The sequence below is a fragment of the Protopterus annectens genome, chromosome 14.part0 (genome assembly GCF_019279795.1).
Source record: "Protopterus annectens isolate FY-2018-M chromosome 14.part0, PAN1.0, whole genome shotgun sequence".
In the NCBI taxonomy this organism is placed as follows: domain Eukaryota; kingdom Metazoa; phylum Chordata; order Ceratodontiformes; family Protopteridae; genus Protopterus; species Protopterus annectens.
In genome coordinates, this window is record NC_056748.1 from 1092820130 (window position 1) to 1092833808 (window position 13679).

Below are 13679 nucleotides of genomic sequence, written 5' to 3' on the forward strand. Positions count from 1 at the left end.
TCCAAGCTGGATACCTGCCAGCTGCACATCTGTACAGGGACTGACAGACATCATCTTGGCAAGTAGCTATGCAGTAGGCTGAATGGGTCAAAAGATAGACGTCTGACACCAATATGTATGCCATTACTACATGTTGGAAGCCCTCACTGACATGTGCTGTACAGACAGTAGTCTAAGGTTACTTTCCACATGTCAAATCATTATCCAGTAGGGGATATATACTGTGACACAGATCACACACCAGGAACAAGACAGTGAGGCCTCAGAGTCCAGCTATGCCTGCAGTGCTGCTTGTTGTTATTACTACATTTAGCAATCTACTCTTGCCTGGAAAGTACTGTCAACAGTAGTAACGCCATGATACACTACATGCCAGTGTGACTTCACGTAACCTTGGTTACTACCCTTGTATATAACACATTCACATGGATAAGAGTGATGTACAGGTCTTATATACTTGAGTGTCCAGACATGACACTCACACCCCTTGCTACTGTAATGACTGTACATAGATGCATGTTTTGTACAATGCATTACACACACTTATTACAGATGTCATTACCCTGCTATGTTATCAGACTGAGATGTGAGCACTGATTACCAGGGCTCAGCCATGCTTCGCAGGTGTCAGCATTGCTGCAATATAACAGCTGAGCATATTTGCGCACTGGTAAGCGAAGCCTACATGGTGTAAGTGCCCTTACATTTACCAGTATGTAAGCATCACTTAGCTTCACGCAAACCCACATAAATACACTTAAAGCTGCTCAAAACTGCCTTTACCACTCTGTATCTGCCCAGCAACAAAATAAACAGCCCTTGGAAGTCTTGAACCCATGACCCTATACACTACAGTCACAACAGTTTACCACTACACCATGACAGTTGTGAAGACAGCTGGTATTTTTCCAATATATCTGTTAATACACATATTCAATAGTATTGAACAATTGCTTTGACTTCCACAATTGTGTAGTACTTGTTAGTGATATTACTGTTGCATCACATATGTTGTTATATCTAAATATATATATATCAGATACATACGATGTGATACATCTGGGAAGGTATACACAATGGTAATGTTTGCACATGACAAGGATATGGATATATACATATACATATGTAGATATGTCTACATGTACATACACATATATATTCATATATATGTATTTCTACACATATGTATAGTGCATCATATATATGGTAATTGTTTAGATCTCTCTGTCTCTCTCTCTCTATATATATATATATATATATATATAGATAGATAGATAGATAGATAGATAGCTATATAGCTATATATGTATGCACATCCTATGTGTACATATATACCTATTTATGTTGCTATATATATATATATATATATATATATATATATATATATATATATATATATAAAACTATATGTGCATACATATGTAATCAGATATACCTATTTATGTTGATATATATGTAGATATCCATAACTATATGTGCACATATATCTATATATCTGTATATGTGTAGACATATATAGCTGTGTATATGTATATATTTGAGTTTGTATATGTGTGTATATATATATATATATATATATATATATATATATATATATATATATATATATATATATATATATATATATATATATATATATATATATATGTATATATATATGGATATATATATATATATATATATATATATATATATATATAAATATATATATATATATATATATATATATATATATATATATATATATATATATATAGATATATGTTTACCATATGTCCACAACATGGAGTGGAGTCCTACCTCAGCACCAATAGTACCAACCACATAGTGCAAGGGGATGTCATGTATGTATTGCAGGTATATATGTAGACTGTTGCTACTGTAACAGGGGTTGTCTTAACAGACATGTTGCGTGTGGGAGGTCACATCTGCTTTTGACATGTACACCATTGGTTACTGACAGACATCCTAAGGACATCATAGTACAGTACCACTGCTAGCACAGTAATGATCCTGTGGACTACAGCAGAGATATGACTAATATATGTGGACAGTCTGGCACTATTTGGTCAGTCCAGAGGTGTACACAGATCCCCTTCATGCAAGACATGTGGACCACGCCTGACAATGTGGATGTTAACAGCCATGTACATGGGTATAGCACATAAATACTGGACTATATATGCCCACACAGTTTATGCATTTACACACGCCAGTCTGTCCTGACACATAATACCTGGTAGTGCAGAGGTCACATGGCCACATACTACCCAGTAGTTAGTCACATACATCTGTACAGAATCCCACTACTTTGTCAGAAATACACAACAGTTATGGTGGCCTGGCAGCAGTATGTCCTGCAAATAACTGGACTTAACAGCACACTGGGTGATTACACTAAGCTGCTAGGCATGTAACAAAGCACTGTGCAAACTTCAAGCAGACTGCCACAACACTGGGCTACATTTTGTATGAGGGAATACACATGTACCTGAAAATATAACAGGCTCTGCATGCATGTCACAGCACAGAGTAACAGACACCTGTGAGAAAGTGCACACCCACAACCAATGTGAACACAGCCACATATGGTACACAAGCTTAATATGACACTGTATGAACTGTCTGATAAACACCAGCCTCATATGTGCCACTCACACACTAACCCTACATAAACTGGGTCATGACACAGGGTGGTCCGATGCCTGTCTGTGGTATGGGACACATGTGTGTTTGGCCCTACAGACATGTGAGGTGATAGGGTACCATACACTGGAGCAGCATATAATCAGATAGAACAGGACCAAGAACAATGGCATCTACCACAGTCTGTGCACGGGCCAAGATACGTATGCACAATAAACATACTGTCAGCAATCACCATAAGTACACAGACCCCAGTACTGTACACACAACCGCACAATGCCCAGGTTATGTCCACAGAAATAACCCCTACTATACATAAAATGTCTAGCAGTCTGATATCTGACTGGCTTGTTATCAGGTATGATGTCAATAAATAATGGTGTACAGAACATATGCACCTCTTACTGCATGACATATGTATAAAGGTTGACAGACTTGTGGCTGAAGCCAGAAACACTGGGCCAATATTAGCATGTTGCTGTGATACCCTCATACATTTATTGTCGTACCAGGGTTTGTTGTGACATTTGTCCTATGAGGGATATGAAGTCAGTAACTCTCATGCCTGTCACCATCTACTGACTGCAATCCTCAGACTATGCTTCTGCAGTTCTAAGATAGGTGTTCTGTGAGTAAAACAAGAAACATAAGACTCCACGCACTGCCCAGTCTGCAGATAACTCTACAGGTGGGAATTTCCTCAAACACAAAACACTGTCATGACAGGTATTAAATCATGTAGACCAGCTATATCCACACACACCCTGTTAAACCAACATTACTCCAAATGCAGAAGAGCAACACTTACATTCTGTAGTCATGTCTGGCACATCCCCCTCCTGTTTGTTGGCCTGTCTCCACAGTGTATGTTGTTAGAGGTGAATTCCAATACCATCTGTGATGCTGTTTGCCAAACACCAAATTGAGGTCCTGCTCACAGTGAATGAAAAGGCCCAACACCCACATGATGTTCCTAGATATTGGTGTGTGTTTCCATGCAACTGGCTATGGGAATGTTACCACAGCTGTTCCACATGCAATCAGCTAAAGGGGAACTCTAAATTCATGCAGAGGCCATCAGCTGATCATGAGCATCACTTACAAAACACAAGCTGCTGCCTAAGCAAAGCAGGTGTGCTTCTCCACATCCACCTGAGAGGGAGTGAGGGAGACAGACAGAGACAAAGTAAGTCAGGGAAGGGGTGGGATAGTAAAACCTAAGCATGTTTGTATCACACACTTACCACTACAGGGTTTCAAACCCCTGACTGACTATGTATTGCTATCACATGTCTATGTGAATTATTGCATGCACCACATAGCTTACATGTTGGGTAGCTGTTCAAAGGTATATCTGATGGTGAGTGACATCTGCAACAGTGATATAGAAGTGATAAGGTAGGTGTAGTACATGTGCCTGTCCACATGAACAGGTGTCAATGTCAACACAGCCACACTCTCTCAGGGACTCACACACACTAACACATTTGGTAGGGTCAGGAATAGACTTCCTAACTAGCTAGTTTGCCACAATACAGTAATACGCAGGTATCACATGCACCACAGGGGTTATCCGGATGATATATGGGCAAAGCATATGTGAAGGTGTCTGACATCAGATGGCATGCTTCAGCAGGCCAGTGGGAGTAGTAGTGAATGTGAATGGGGTCAAAAACATTATAATCCACACACACAGACACAAGGTGCCAGTAATGACATGCATGGGTGAATTACTTCACAGGTGTGTAGTGGTTGACTGCGCCAGAAGTCTGTACAAGGCTAGGTGAAGGGTATACCTTTCCATTAGGCCACATAACAATGGTCTGCAGTGTTGCTCAGGGGTGTAATGTCTGTATTGGCCCACAGAGGTGGGTATTGTATTCACCATCCAGTCATCTGGGTTACTATTGTGTGTGGCCAGTGCTGTGCAATGCTTGTCATGTATGTGTTCTATAGTTCATGACATGGATGGTGTCTGGGATATGCACACATCCCGCATGCATGTTCAGTGACATGTGGAGCTGTACCTGGGGTGTCTGGCCCATGTTGTTTACACAGATTGTTATCATCAGATGTGCCAATCCTGGCCTCATGTGGCAGGAACTGGTAATGGACACCAGGTTGACCCTACACCTTCATTGATAGCATGATACAGGTATTCCCTGGTGTCACTGGCATCTGTCCATACAGGGTGTGTGTTTAAGGCATGGTATGTCCTTTGTGGGTCACATGTGATGGCACTTCAGTTGTTGCAGGTGTCCACTGGGGAACATAGTGAAGGCACACTGCCTGCAATTATGTGCCTATTGTAGTGATGGGACAGGGTGCCATGCCCTCTGTAGCCCACTGCAATCACGCCATGGTTACTGTGTGCAATATGCAGGATATTACTAACAAAGCAGTTGTTGCCTCGGCAAGTGTGTTTGTGTATGAGAAATGGATTGAGAGTGTTCTCTGTGAAATACAAGGTTTGCCTAATTCGTTCACCAGGCCTTGATGTCACATGTAGGGGTATGGATTGGCAACCTCAGCCTCTCTGCTGTTTGATATCTGTTATCCTTGTAAGGTAGACATTGCGACATACAATAGACCCACCATATAAGAAATTTGCAAAACCCACTCCACAATGAGTCCAGTTGTTACACACTCACCCCCACCTCCACCCAGGATGCGAATGACACACACACACCAAGTCTCACAACTGCCATGGCTGGGATTGGCACTCCTACCTAACTAGTTTATCACACTACAGTATTACACAGTTATAGGATGTGCCACAGAGATTACTGGGCTACTCCTTCCCCAAAGGTGTATTTCTAAAGGAATGACATTAGCAGGCTTGCCAAAGAAGGACAATGGAGGTTGTATTGACTGTGAATGGCCTCAAAAGCATTGCTTCCTACACAGACAAACATCCACACTTGCTATGTCTGGGAATAGAACTCCTACATCACACTACAGCATTATGCTGTTATAGGATGCACCACAGAGATTACTGGACTACTCCTTCCTCAAAAGTGTATTTCAAAATGAATGACAACAGCAGGCCTGTGAAAGAAGGGCAATGGAGGTTGTATTGACTGTGAATAGCCTCAAAAGCATTGCTCCCTACACAGACAAACAAACATTCACACTTGCCATGTCTGGGAATAGAACCCCTACTGAACTAGTATATCGCACTATAGCATTACGCTGTTATAGGATGCACCACAGAAATTACTGGGCTAATCCTTTCCCAAAGGTGTATTTCAAGGTGAATGACATCAGCAGGCATGCCAATGTAGGGCATTTGAAATTGTAGTGAGTGTGACTAACCTAAAAAGCATTGATCCCCACACAGACAAACACACACACATATTTGCCACATCTGGGATTAGAACTCCTACCTAACTAGTTTATCATACTACAGCATTATGCAGTTATAGGACATGCCACAGAGATTACTGGGCTACTTTTTCCCCAAAGGATTATTTCAAAGTTAATGACATCAGCAGGCTTGCCAAAAAAGGGTACTGGAGGTTGTAGTGACTGTGAATGGCCTCAAAAGCATTGCTACCTACACAAACTAACACACACACAAACATCCACTCTTGCTATGTATGGGAATAGAACTCCTACTTAACTAGTTTATCACACTACAGCATTACACAGTTATAGAATGCACTACAGAAATTACTGGTCTACTCCTTTCCCAAAGGTGTATTTCAAAGTGAATGACATCAGCAGGCATGTCAAAGTAGGGCATTTTAATTGTAGTGAGTGTGAATAGCCTAAAAAGTTTTGATTTCTACACAGACAAACACACACACACAGTTGCTACATCTGGGATTAGAACTCATACCTAACTAGCTTATCACACTATGGCATTATGTAGTTATAGGACATGCCACAGAGATTACTGGGCTACTCTTTCCCCAAAGGTGTTTTTCAAAGTGACTGACATCAGCAGGCTTGCATGGTAGGGCAATGGGGAGGGTAATGTGTGTGCATGGGCCATAACCCATTCATCTAGAGGTAGGCACACCACCCTCAGGCACACACAGGTTTATATTCTACAGATACATGTATACAACTGCTAGATGACTACTGCCTTGTACAGTCATGTTGCACAGTTAGTACTAGCACCACAGAGTTTATACTGCTGAGGGATTCCAGAGGCAAACGTCTATGATGAGTGACATTTACACATGTGGTTGTAGCCATCTGGCTGTGTGCTGGGTGGGGCGGGCCTCAAGATGGAAGGCTGTTTGTCACTTTCACTCTCTTACACACATCTATGCATGTGTACTTTTGACATATTATAGTGTGTTGTCCTTGGATATATGTATGTGTATTCCTATCCAGTGTTGGTGCAAAGCATGACTGGTGCATATTGAGGAGTGTATGCACTAACATCTGATACTGTCAGGTATGTATGGTCCACTGTTGTTGCCAGATATGGCCTTCATTTCTTTAAGTGTGTGAGCATGCGCAGTATGACCTTTCAGCATTTTGTTGTCTGACATTGCCTTCATTTCTTTAAGTGTGGGAGCATGCCCAGTATGACCTTCTATATTGAATGTGTGAATCCATTCCAGGTAGATTGTACTCCAGTGCAGACTTTTGTGTTCTACACCTACAGCTAGACAACTGTTTCTGCAAGATATCTGTAGATCAGTTGACAATATGAGGTAAAAATGGGCAAGGCATAGTGGGTTACTATAGGTAATTGTGTCTATGCTCCTTCTGCTACATAGTCCTGGTGTTAGCAGAGATATTCAGACATATGTACTGTTATACACTGTGATGCTTTAAGGCATAAAGTACTGTCAGGTAGACATAGTTGCTCACAGTGATGTCCTGGGGAACAAAGGGTGAATGCAGCTATGTCCAGTATTGCGGTCAAATGCCTACATATTCTTGCAAACTCATGCCATTCTGGAGGGGGAGTTGCAGACACTTGCTGCTGAGTCTGTGTAACTGGTTCAGCACCTTGGTACAGTGGTGGCAGAGGATCCCATACTTGTACATCCCTCGACATGACAGTATGGCCTTATCTTGCTGTGGCAATACTTCACAGCTGTATAGATTCACACAGGTTACCCAGAGGCAGGGGTCATAAGTCAGGACATTACCCCTATTGTTGTTTATGAGCAAGTTTGTAGCCATCCATTCTTGTGTTTGCAGCCAGGGATAGTATGTGCACATGGCTGTGTTTCGGACTTCGCACACTCCATGCTGCCCATGCTCCCACCTGCCTCTCTATTATTCTACCCCCTTCCATATGCAAACATTCTCTGATACTTTCACTATAGTTATCACCTTATAGCAGCAGTATATTGGTGCTGGTCCACAGTTCATGCAGTAGGACATGGTGGACATCTTACTTTGGTTTGTCCACATGGCCTTGCATATGGGTGCTATGGACTGTGTTATGTTGTGATTTGGGAGTCCATGACATAACATACATTGGCAGTATGGGTGAGACACAGGCCTTTGGCAGAGAACTATAGGCCACTTGGTAGTGATGCAGGCCAGCTGTAGCAGGCCATTGCATTCTGACAGTTCTACAGTCCCAGACTGCAATGCAGTATATTCCCCTGGGGTGACAGGGTAGGTGTGCTAGGTGTTAATGCCAATACTTTCTGTCAGTATTGATCCAGTGGGTGTGGATGCTGGCAAGGTGCTGCTTACAGCTAGGGCCACACCTGCATGGGACATCTGCACTGCATGCTGCATTCTTTTGTTATTGCCATACACAGGTGGGGGCCATAGTGTACTCATTCCCAACAGCAGGGATAAGACTGGAGAAGTACCTGTGGGTGGTAGTTGAGTGAGCTGAGTGCATGTGTGCTATGGACACTACTTGCATCTGACTCACAGATATGCATGGGGCATTCCCCTTATGCTGGCTTGTGCAAGGACATCAGCTCTTTCTCAATACATCATTGCTATGACCTTTGTGGTCTGTGAGTGTTTGGCCACACGACATTGGTATTCCTTACTACAAGCCCAGATAATGTAATGCAAACCTGTATGTACAATTCCAAGAGTGTGTCCATTTAATGGTTACACATTATACAATGTCTGTCTGGGGTACTTCCCCCTGTGTACTGTTTGTATATCTGGCCTGAGAGTCATGCCATGACCATCTTTCAGATGGTGACACATATTACATCCAAATATTTACAATGGCTTACTGCTAGAATGTGTTATACTGGGAAGCATTGTGGTTGGCACTGCAGTTGTGAGGACTTGGCCTAGTCATCGGCAGTACTGGGCAATGGTCACCAGGACAAATCTCACCATGCATACATACTGACCACTCTCACACAATATAAAACACATACCAACATAACACATGCAGACCTGCATATTGTACACATGCTACAATCTATCCTGCTACCTTGGCCAGCTCAGGTAATCTGTGCTCCACTAGTATTATACCTACACATGCATGTTACTACATTTCTACATAGGATTGGGGGGGGGCACACCTGTGTGTTACTACATGTCTACATAGGAATTGGAGGGGCACAACAGACTGTTACTACATTTCTACACAGGAGTGGGGGGGCACACTTGACTGTTACTACATTTCTACATAGGATTGGGGGGCACACCTGACTGTTAATACATGTCTACATTGGATTGGGGGCACACCTGTATGTTACTACATGTCTATATAGGACTGGGGGGCACACCTGACTGTTACTACATTTCTACATAGGATTGTGGGGGGCACACCTATGTGTCACTACGTGTCTACATAGGAATGGGAGGGGCACACCTGACTGTTACTATGTTTCTATATTGGATTGGGGGCACATAAGACTGTTACTACTTTTCTACATAGGATTGGAGGGCACATCTGACACTTGTACACATTTGCTATGACTGTACTTGTATGTCAGGTACTCCATTTCATTCTGTATTCTAACCTATCATGCTGACTAGAGACATAGTGTTTTACAGGTCTTAGATTTGATTAACCTACATATCAGTTTCTGACTTCTTACCCTTCAGAATTAACATCCCACTGCCTGACCTGATATAGTCTGTCTGTGTAGGCCTGGGCGGGGAGGTTACCCATAGCCATCATTCAGAGGCCTTAGCACAGCCTTTGTTTGTGTTTGTCTACACCTGTCCTGCTGGCTGAGACTGTTGTAGGGTATGTGAGCCTCCCTGACTGGCATGTGTGTGTCATATGGACACACGTGTGGCCCAGCACATTTCCTGCAGTGAGCTTTGTCACCATGTGTAGTACTGGCTACTATGATGACACCAGTATTTGTTACAGATCTCATGCTGCCACTATAGGTGTCTACTATCTGATGGCATTCCATTCAGCCACCCGATTCTCTTGCATGCTCACATCCATACCATAGATACAAGTAACAACACATATTACTCCATTCAGAAATTGGTAAGAAGAGTGACTTACCTTGTGGCTGTGCCAGTATTGAGGATGGTGCTGGAGGGCTGCCTATGTCGGATGCACATAGTACACTCCCTATACATGGTTGAGCACAGGTAGTGTCATGTTAGGCATCCCTTTTACTGTATGTGCGAGTCAGAGAGAGGTGTCATTCCCTGGGTCCCTGCTGTATTAGGGTATGTGCTATGCGTTGCCTCTTTGCTAAAGCCAGGGCATACTGGGCATGCCTCCTTCTGCCTACTGGGGCAGGCTCAGGTTGTTCCTCCTCCAAGCCACTCTGTGCCTGTTCAGGCCTTCGCAATGTTGGGAGGCTGTGTGGCCCTGCCCCATGCTGTTCCTGCTGCAGCTGTTTCCACAGGATCATATTGTGTAATATGCCATATACGATGACAATTTGAGTACATGTAGCTGGTGAGTACTGCAAGGCTCCACTGGAAATGTCCAGGCACTGGAACTGTGACTTGAGCATCCCAAACTCATGCTCTACTATAATTCTGGTCTGTGCATGTGCCTCACTATGGAGTTCTTGTTCGGGTGTGTATGCATTTCTGATGGGTGTCATCAGCCACGGCTCCAGTACGAAACCAGCATCCCCCACTAGGTGACTGTAAGGGATGCCCCCACGGGCAAATCTCTGGTACAGCTGCTTCAGATGTCAGATGTGGGAGTCGTGATAGCTTTCAGGGCAGCCAGCGCACACATTCATTATAATGCCTTGGGCATCACACACAACCTGGCAGTTGATGGAGGGGAAGCCCTTGTGGTTGATGTAGACCCCACCCCGCTCACCGGGTGGTTCTTTGATGCATATGTGCGTGCAGTCTATAGCACCCACAACCTCAGAGTATTCTGCTATTTGGTGGAAGAGACGCATATTGCTGGTCACGTATGTTGGGAAAATATACATCCTCACCAGCATGTGCAGACATGGCATCCAGGAACTGGTGGAGTACCCTGGATGCTGATGCTTGTGAGATCCCCATGATATCCCCAGTTGGCCTTTGGAAGGGACTTGCAGCTAGCATTCTTAGGCCTACACATACCTTGGTATCCACTGGGATGGGTTCCACTCTGTTAGTTCTGTGTGAGGCATGACCAGCACAGAGCTGCTATTTACTGGTTTACTTTTTTTTTTCCTTTAAAACACACCCACTTAGGCAATGTAAAGAGTGCAAGGAAGCCTCAGACACACCCCTTTGCTTAGCTTTGCTAGGCTAAGGGCAACCCGAGCCACAGGGCTCCAATCCACTTACAGTATGCCTGACACACACCCCTATGATGTCAGCTAACTCTTAGGCTTGAACCATGCTATTTCTGCAGTTACACTGTTGGAGAAATCTGGGATTCAGTATCATTCCCCTCATTTGCATAGGATTGCCTGCTAATGCATAGTTACAAGTCCCAAACTGAGCCTCCCCCCTTAGCAACCACTATTCACTGGCCATGTTGTCTTCTGCCTGCCATTGAGTATAATGGCAATATAGTGATTTTGGTTAGAATGCATATTTCAGGTTATTTTTCATATTTTTGGCCCGATCCCATTTGTGCGCCTCTGCCCTATGCTTAAACAGCTGAAATTGGCTAAAAAAATTATTTTTTTATTTTTGAAACTGTTTTCCATGCCAATGGCCATATATTTGGCCATTGGCATGGTTTCCCCTAATATACACTTTATTTGGAGCTGTCATGGCTTCGTTTTGTAGTTTGCAGAAATATTTCTGCATACTACACTAGTCCTGCACAGCTGACTGACAGCTTCCTGGATCGCAAATTCACCTCATTTGCATGGCTTTCACCTGCAAATGGGGTAATTTGCATACAGGAGCTGCCTCCATGCAGGATAGTGCAGTAGCGCTCATACACGCCCCTGCAGCTTATTCCTGGATTGCACGGCAGCCATATTGCCTCCTGGAGCTCCTGCACTGTTCCTGCACACAGTGCAGGGCTTGCTGAATCCGGGGTATGATCTTTCCATAACTGTTATTATCTTTCTATTTTCATCCCATGCTTTCTCATGTATCCTTTTTATCCCTTTTCCTCATTTTATATACTCCCTATTCTCCTTTAACTCCATATTGCTAGATGGTCTGAACAAACTTGTTACGACTGACTTAAACCTTCTGATATTATGAAATAATCTATTTCAGTTTTACATGTGCCACAAGTATAGGTCCATGAGTTATTCTTCCAAATACTTAACTTCCACATCTGATAACTTCTAAAAATGTTGTAGTACCACTTTCTCTGTTTTTTTCATTTCCTCTGAAATCACAACTGAAATCTCTGTATAATATTCATATTTATTACTACATAATTGAAAATCTTATGAAATAAATTCTCCTTTCTTTTGCATGTTACATAAGTATGTAATGCTGTAATTCTACATACTTTATCATTCCAGCGCAGGTCTACAATAGTTTATCTTCCTATCATTACTAATGTTACATCTAATATTTTTACTGATTTTTGCCAAGATATGACTATTCCAGAACATTGTCCATTTCCCAAAGTTCAGATTATGTCTGTTTCCCAAAGTTTTATGGTTTGCAATATTTCTTCCTTTAAGAATCTTACATCTTCCAATACTGTTACATCTAAATCACACTTACTGCAATACTCCAAGACTCCTATCCTTCTAACTACATTTTAATAGTATCTTCATTTACAGAACATACTCTAAAGTTATTTCTTTCTCTTTTTTAACTTCTAGATGTTATTTTTTACTTTGGACAAATGCAATACTTTCTTATTACCTTTACCCACTTCCAAATGTCTGAACCTGTGGTTCCTCTCGTACTGAGCAGGATTACTATCACAACAACACAGCATCAGTAGGGTAAAACTAACTTGGTTCATAAGGTCTAATCCCAGCTCACGTTCCCTATTAGTGGGTGAACAATCCAATGCTTGGTGAATTCTGATTCACAATGATAGGAACAGCTGATATCAAAGGATCAAAAAGTAACTTTGCTATAAATGCTTGGCTGCCACAAGCCAGTTATCCCTGGGGTAACTTTTATGACATCTCCTGATTAAAACCCCAAAAGCCAGAAGGATCATGAGGCCCCACTTTTACTGTCTGTATTCATACTGGAAATCAAGATCAGGTGAGCTTTTTCCCTTCTGCTACATGGGAGGTTTATGTCCTCCGTGGGCTTGCCTTAGGGCACCTGCGCTACTCTTGGACAAGTGTACTGGCACAGTCAAACACCCCACCTGACATTGTCCCCAGAGTGGGTCGCACCCAGATGCTTGGAGCCAGAATCGAGAGCCCCAGTGGGGCTCACCCCCCCCCTGCCTCACTAAGTTTACCTTCAAACTTTCTTTTTCTTTCACTCTTTTACCAATATATTTTTATATATATTTTTATATATTTTTTTTTCTCTTACTATTTTCTCATTTAGGTCTTCCTCATCACTTAATTTCAGCACCTTCTTCTTTTGTCATCTTTTTTTTTTTTTTTTTGGTATTGTTATATATTTTTTCCTTATCTACTTCACTTTTACCATCTACTCCCACTACTTATCTCATCTTTCGTCTGACTAGTTCTCTTCATCATTTTTCCATTTTGCAATCTATTCATGTGCCCAATTTTATCACACTTATGACATTTCAG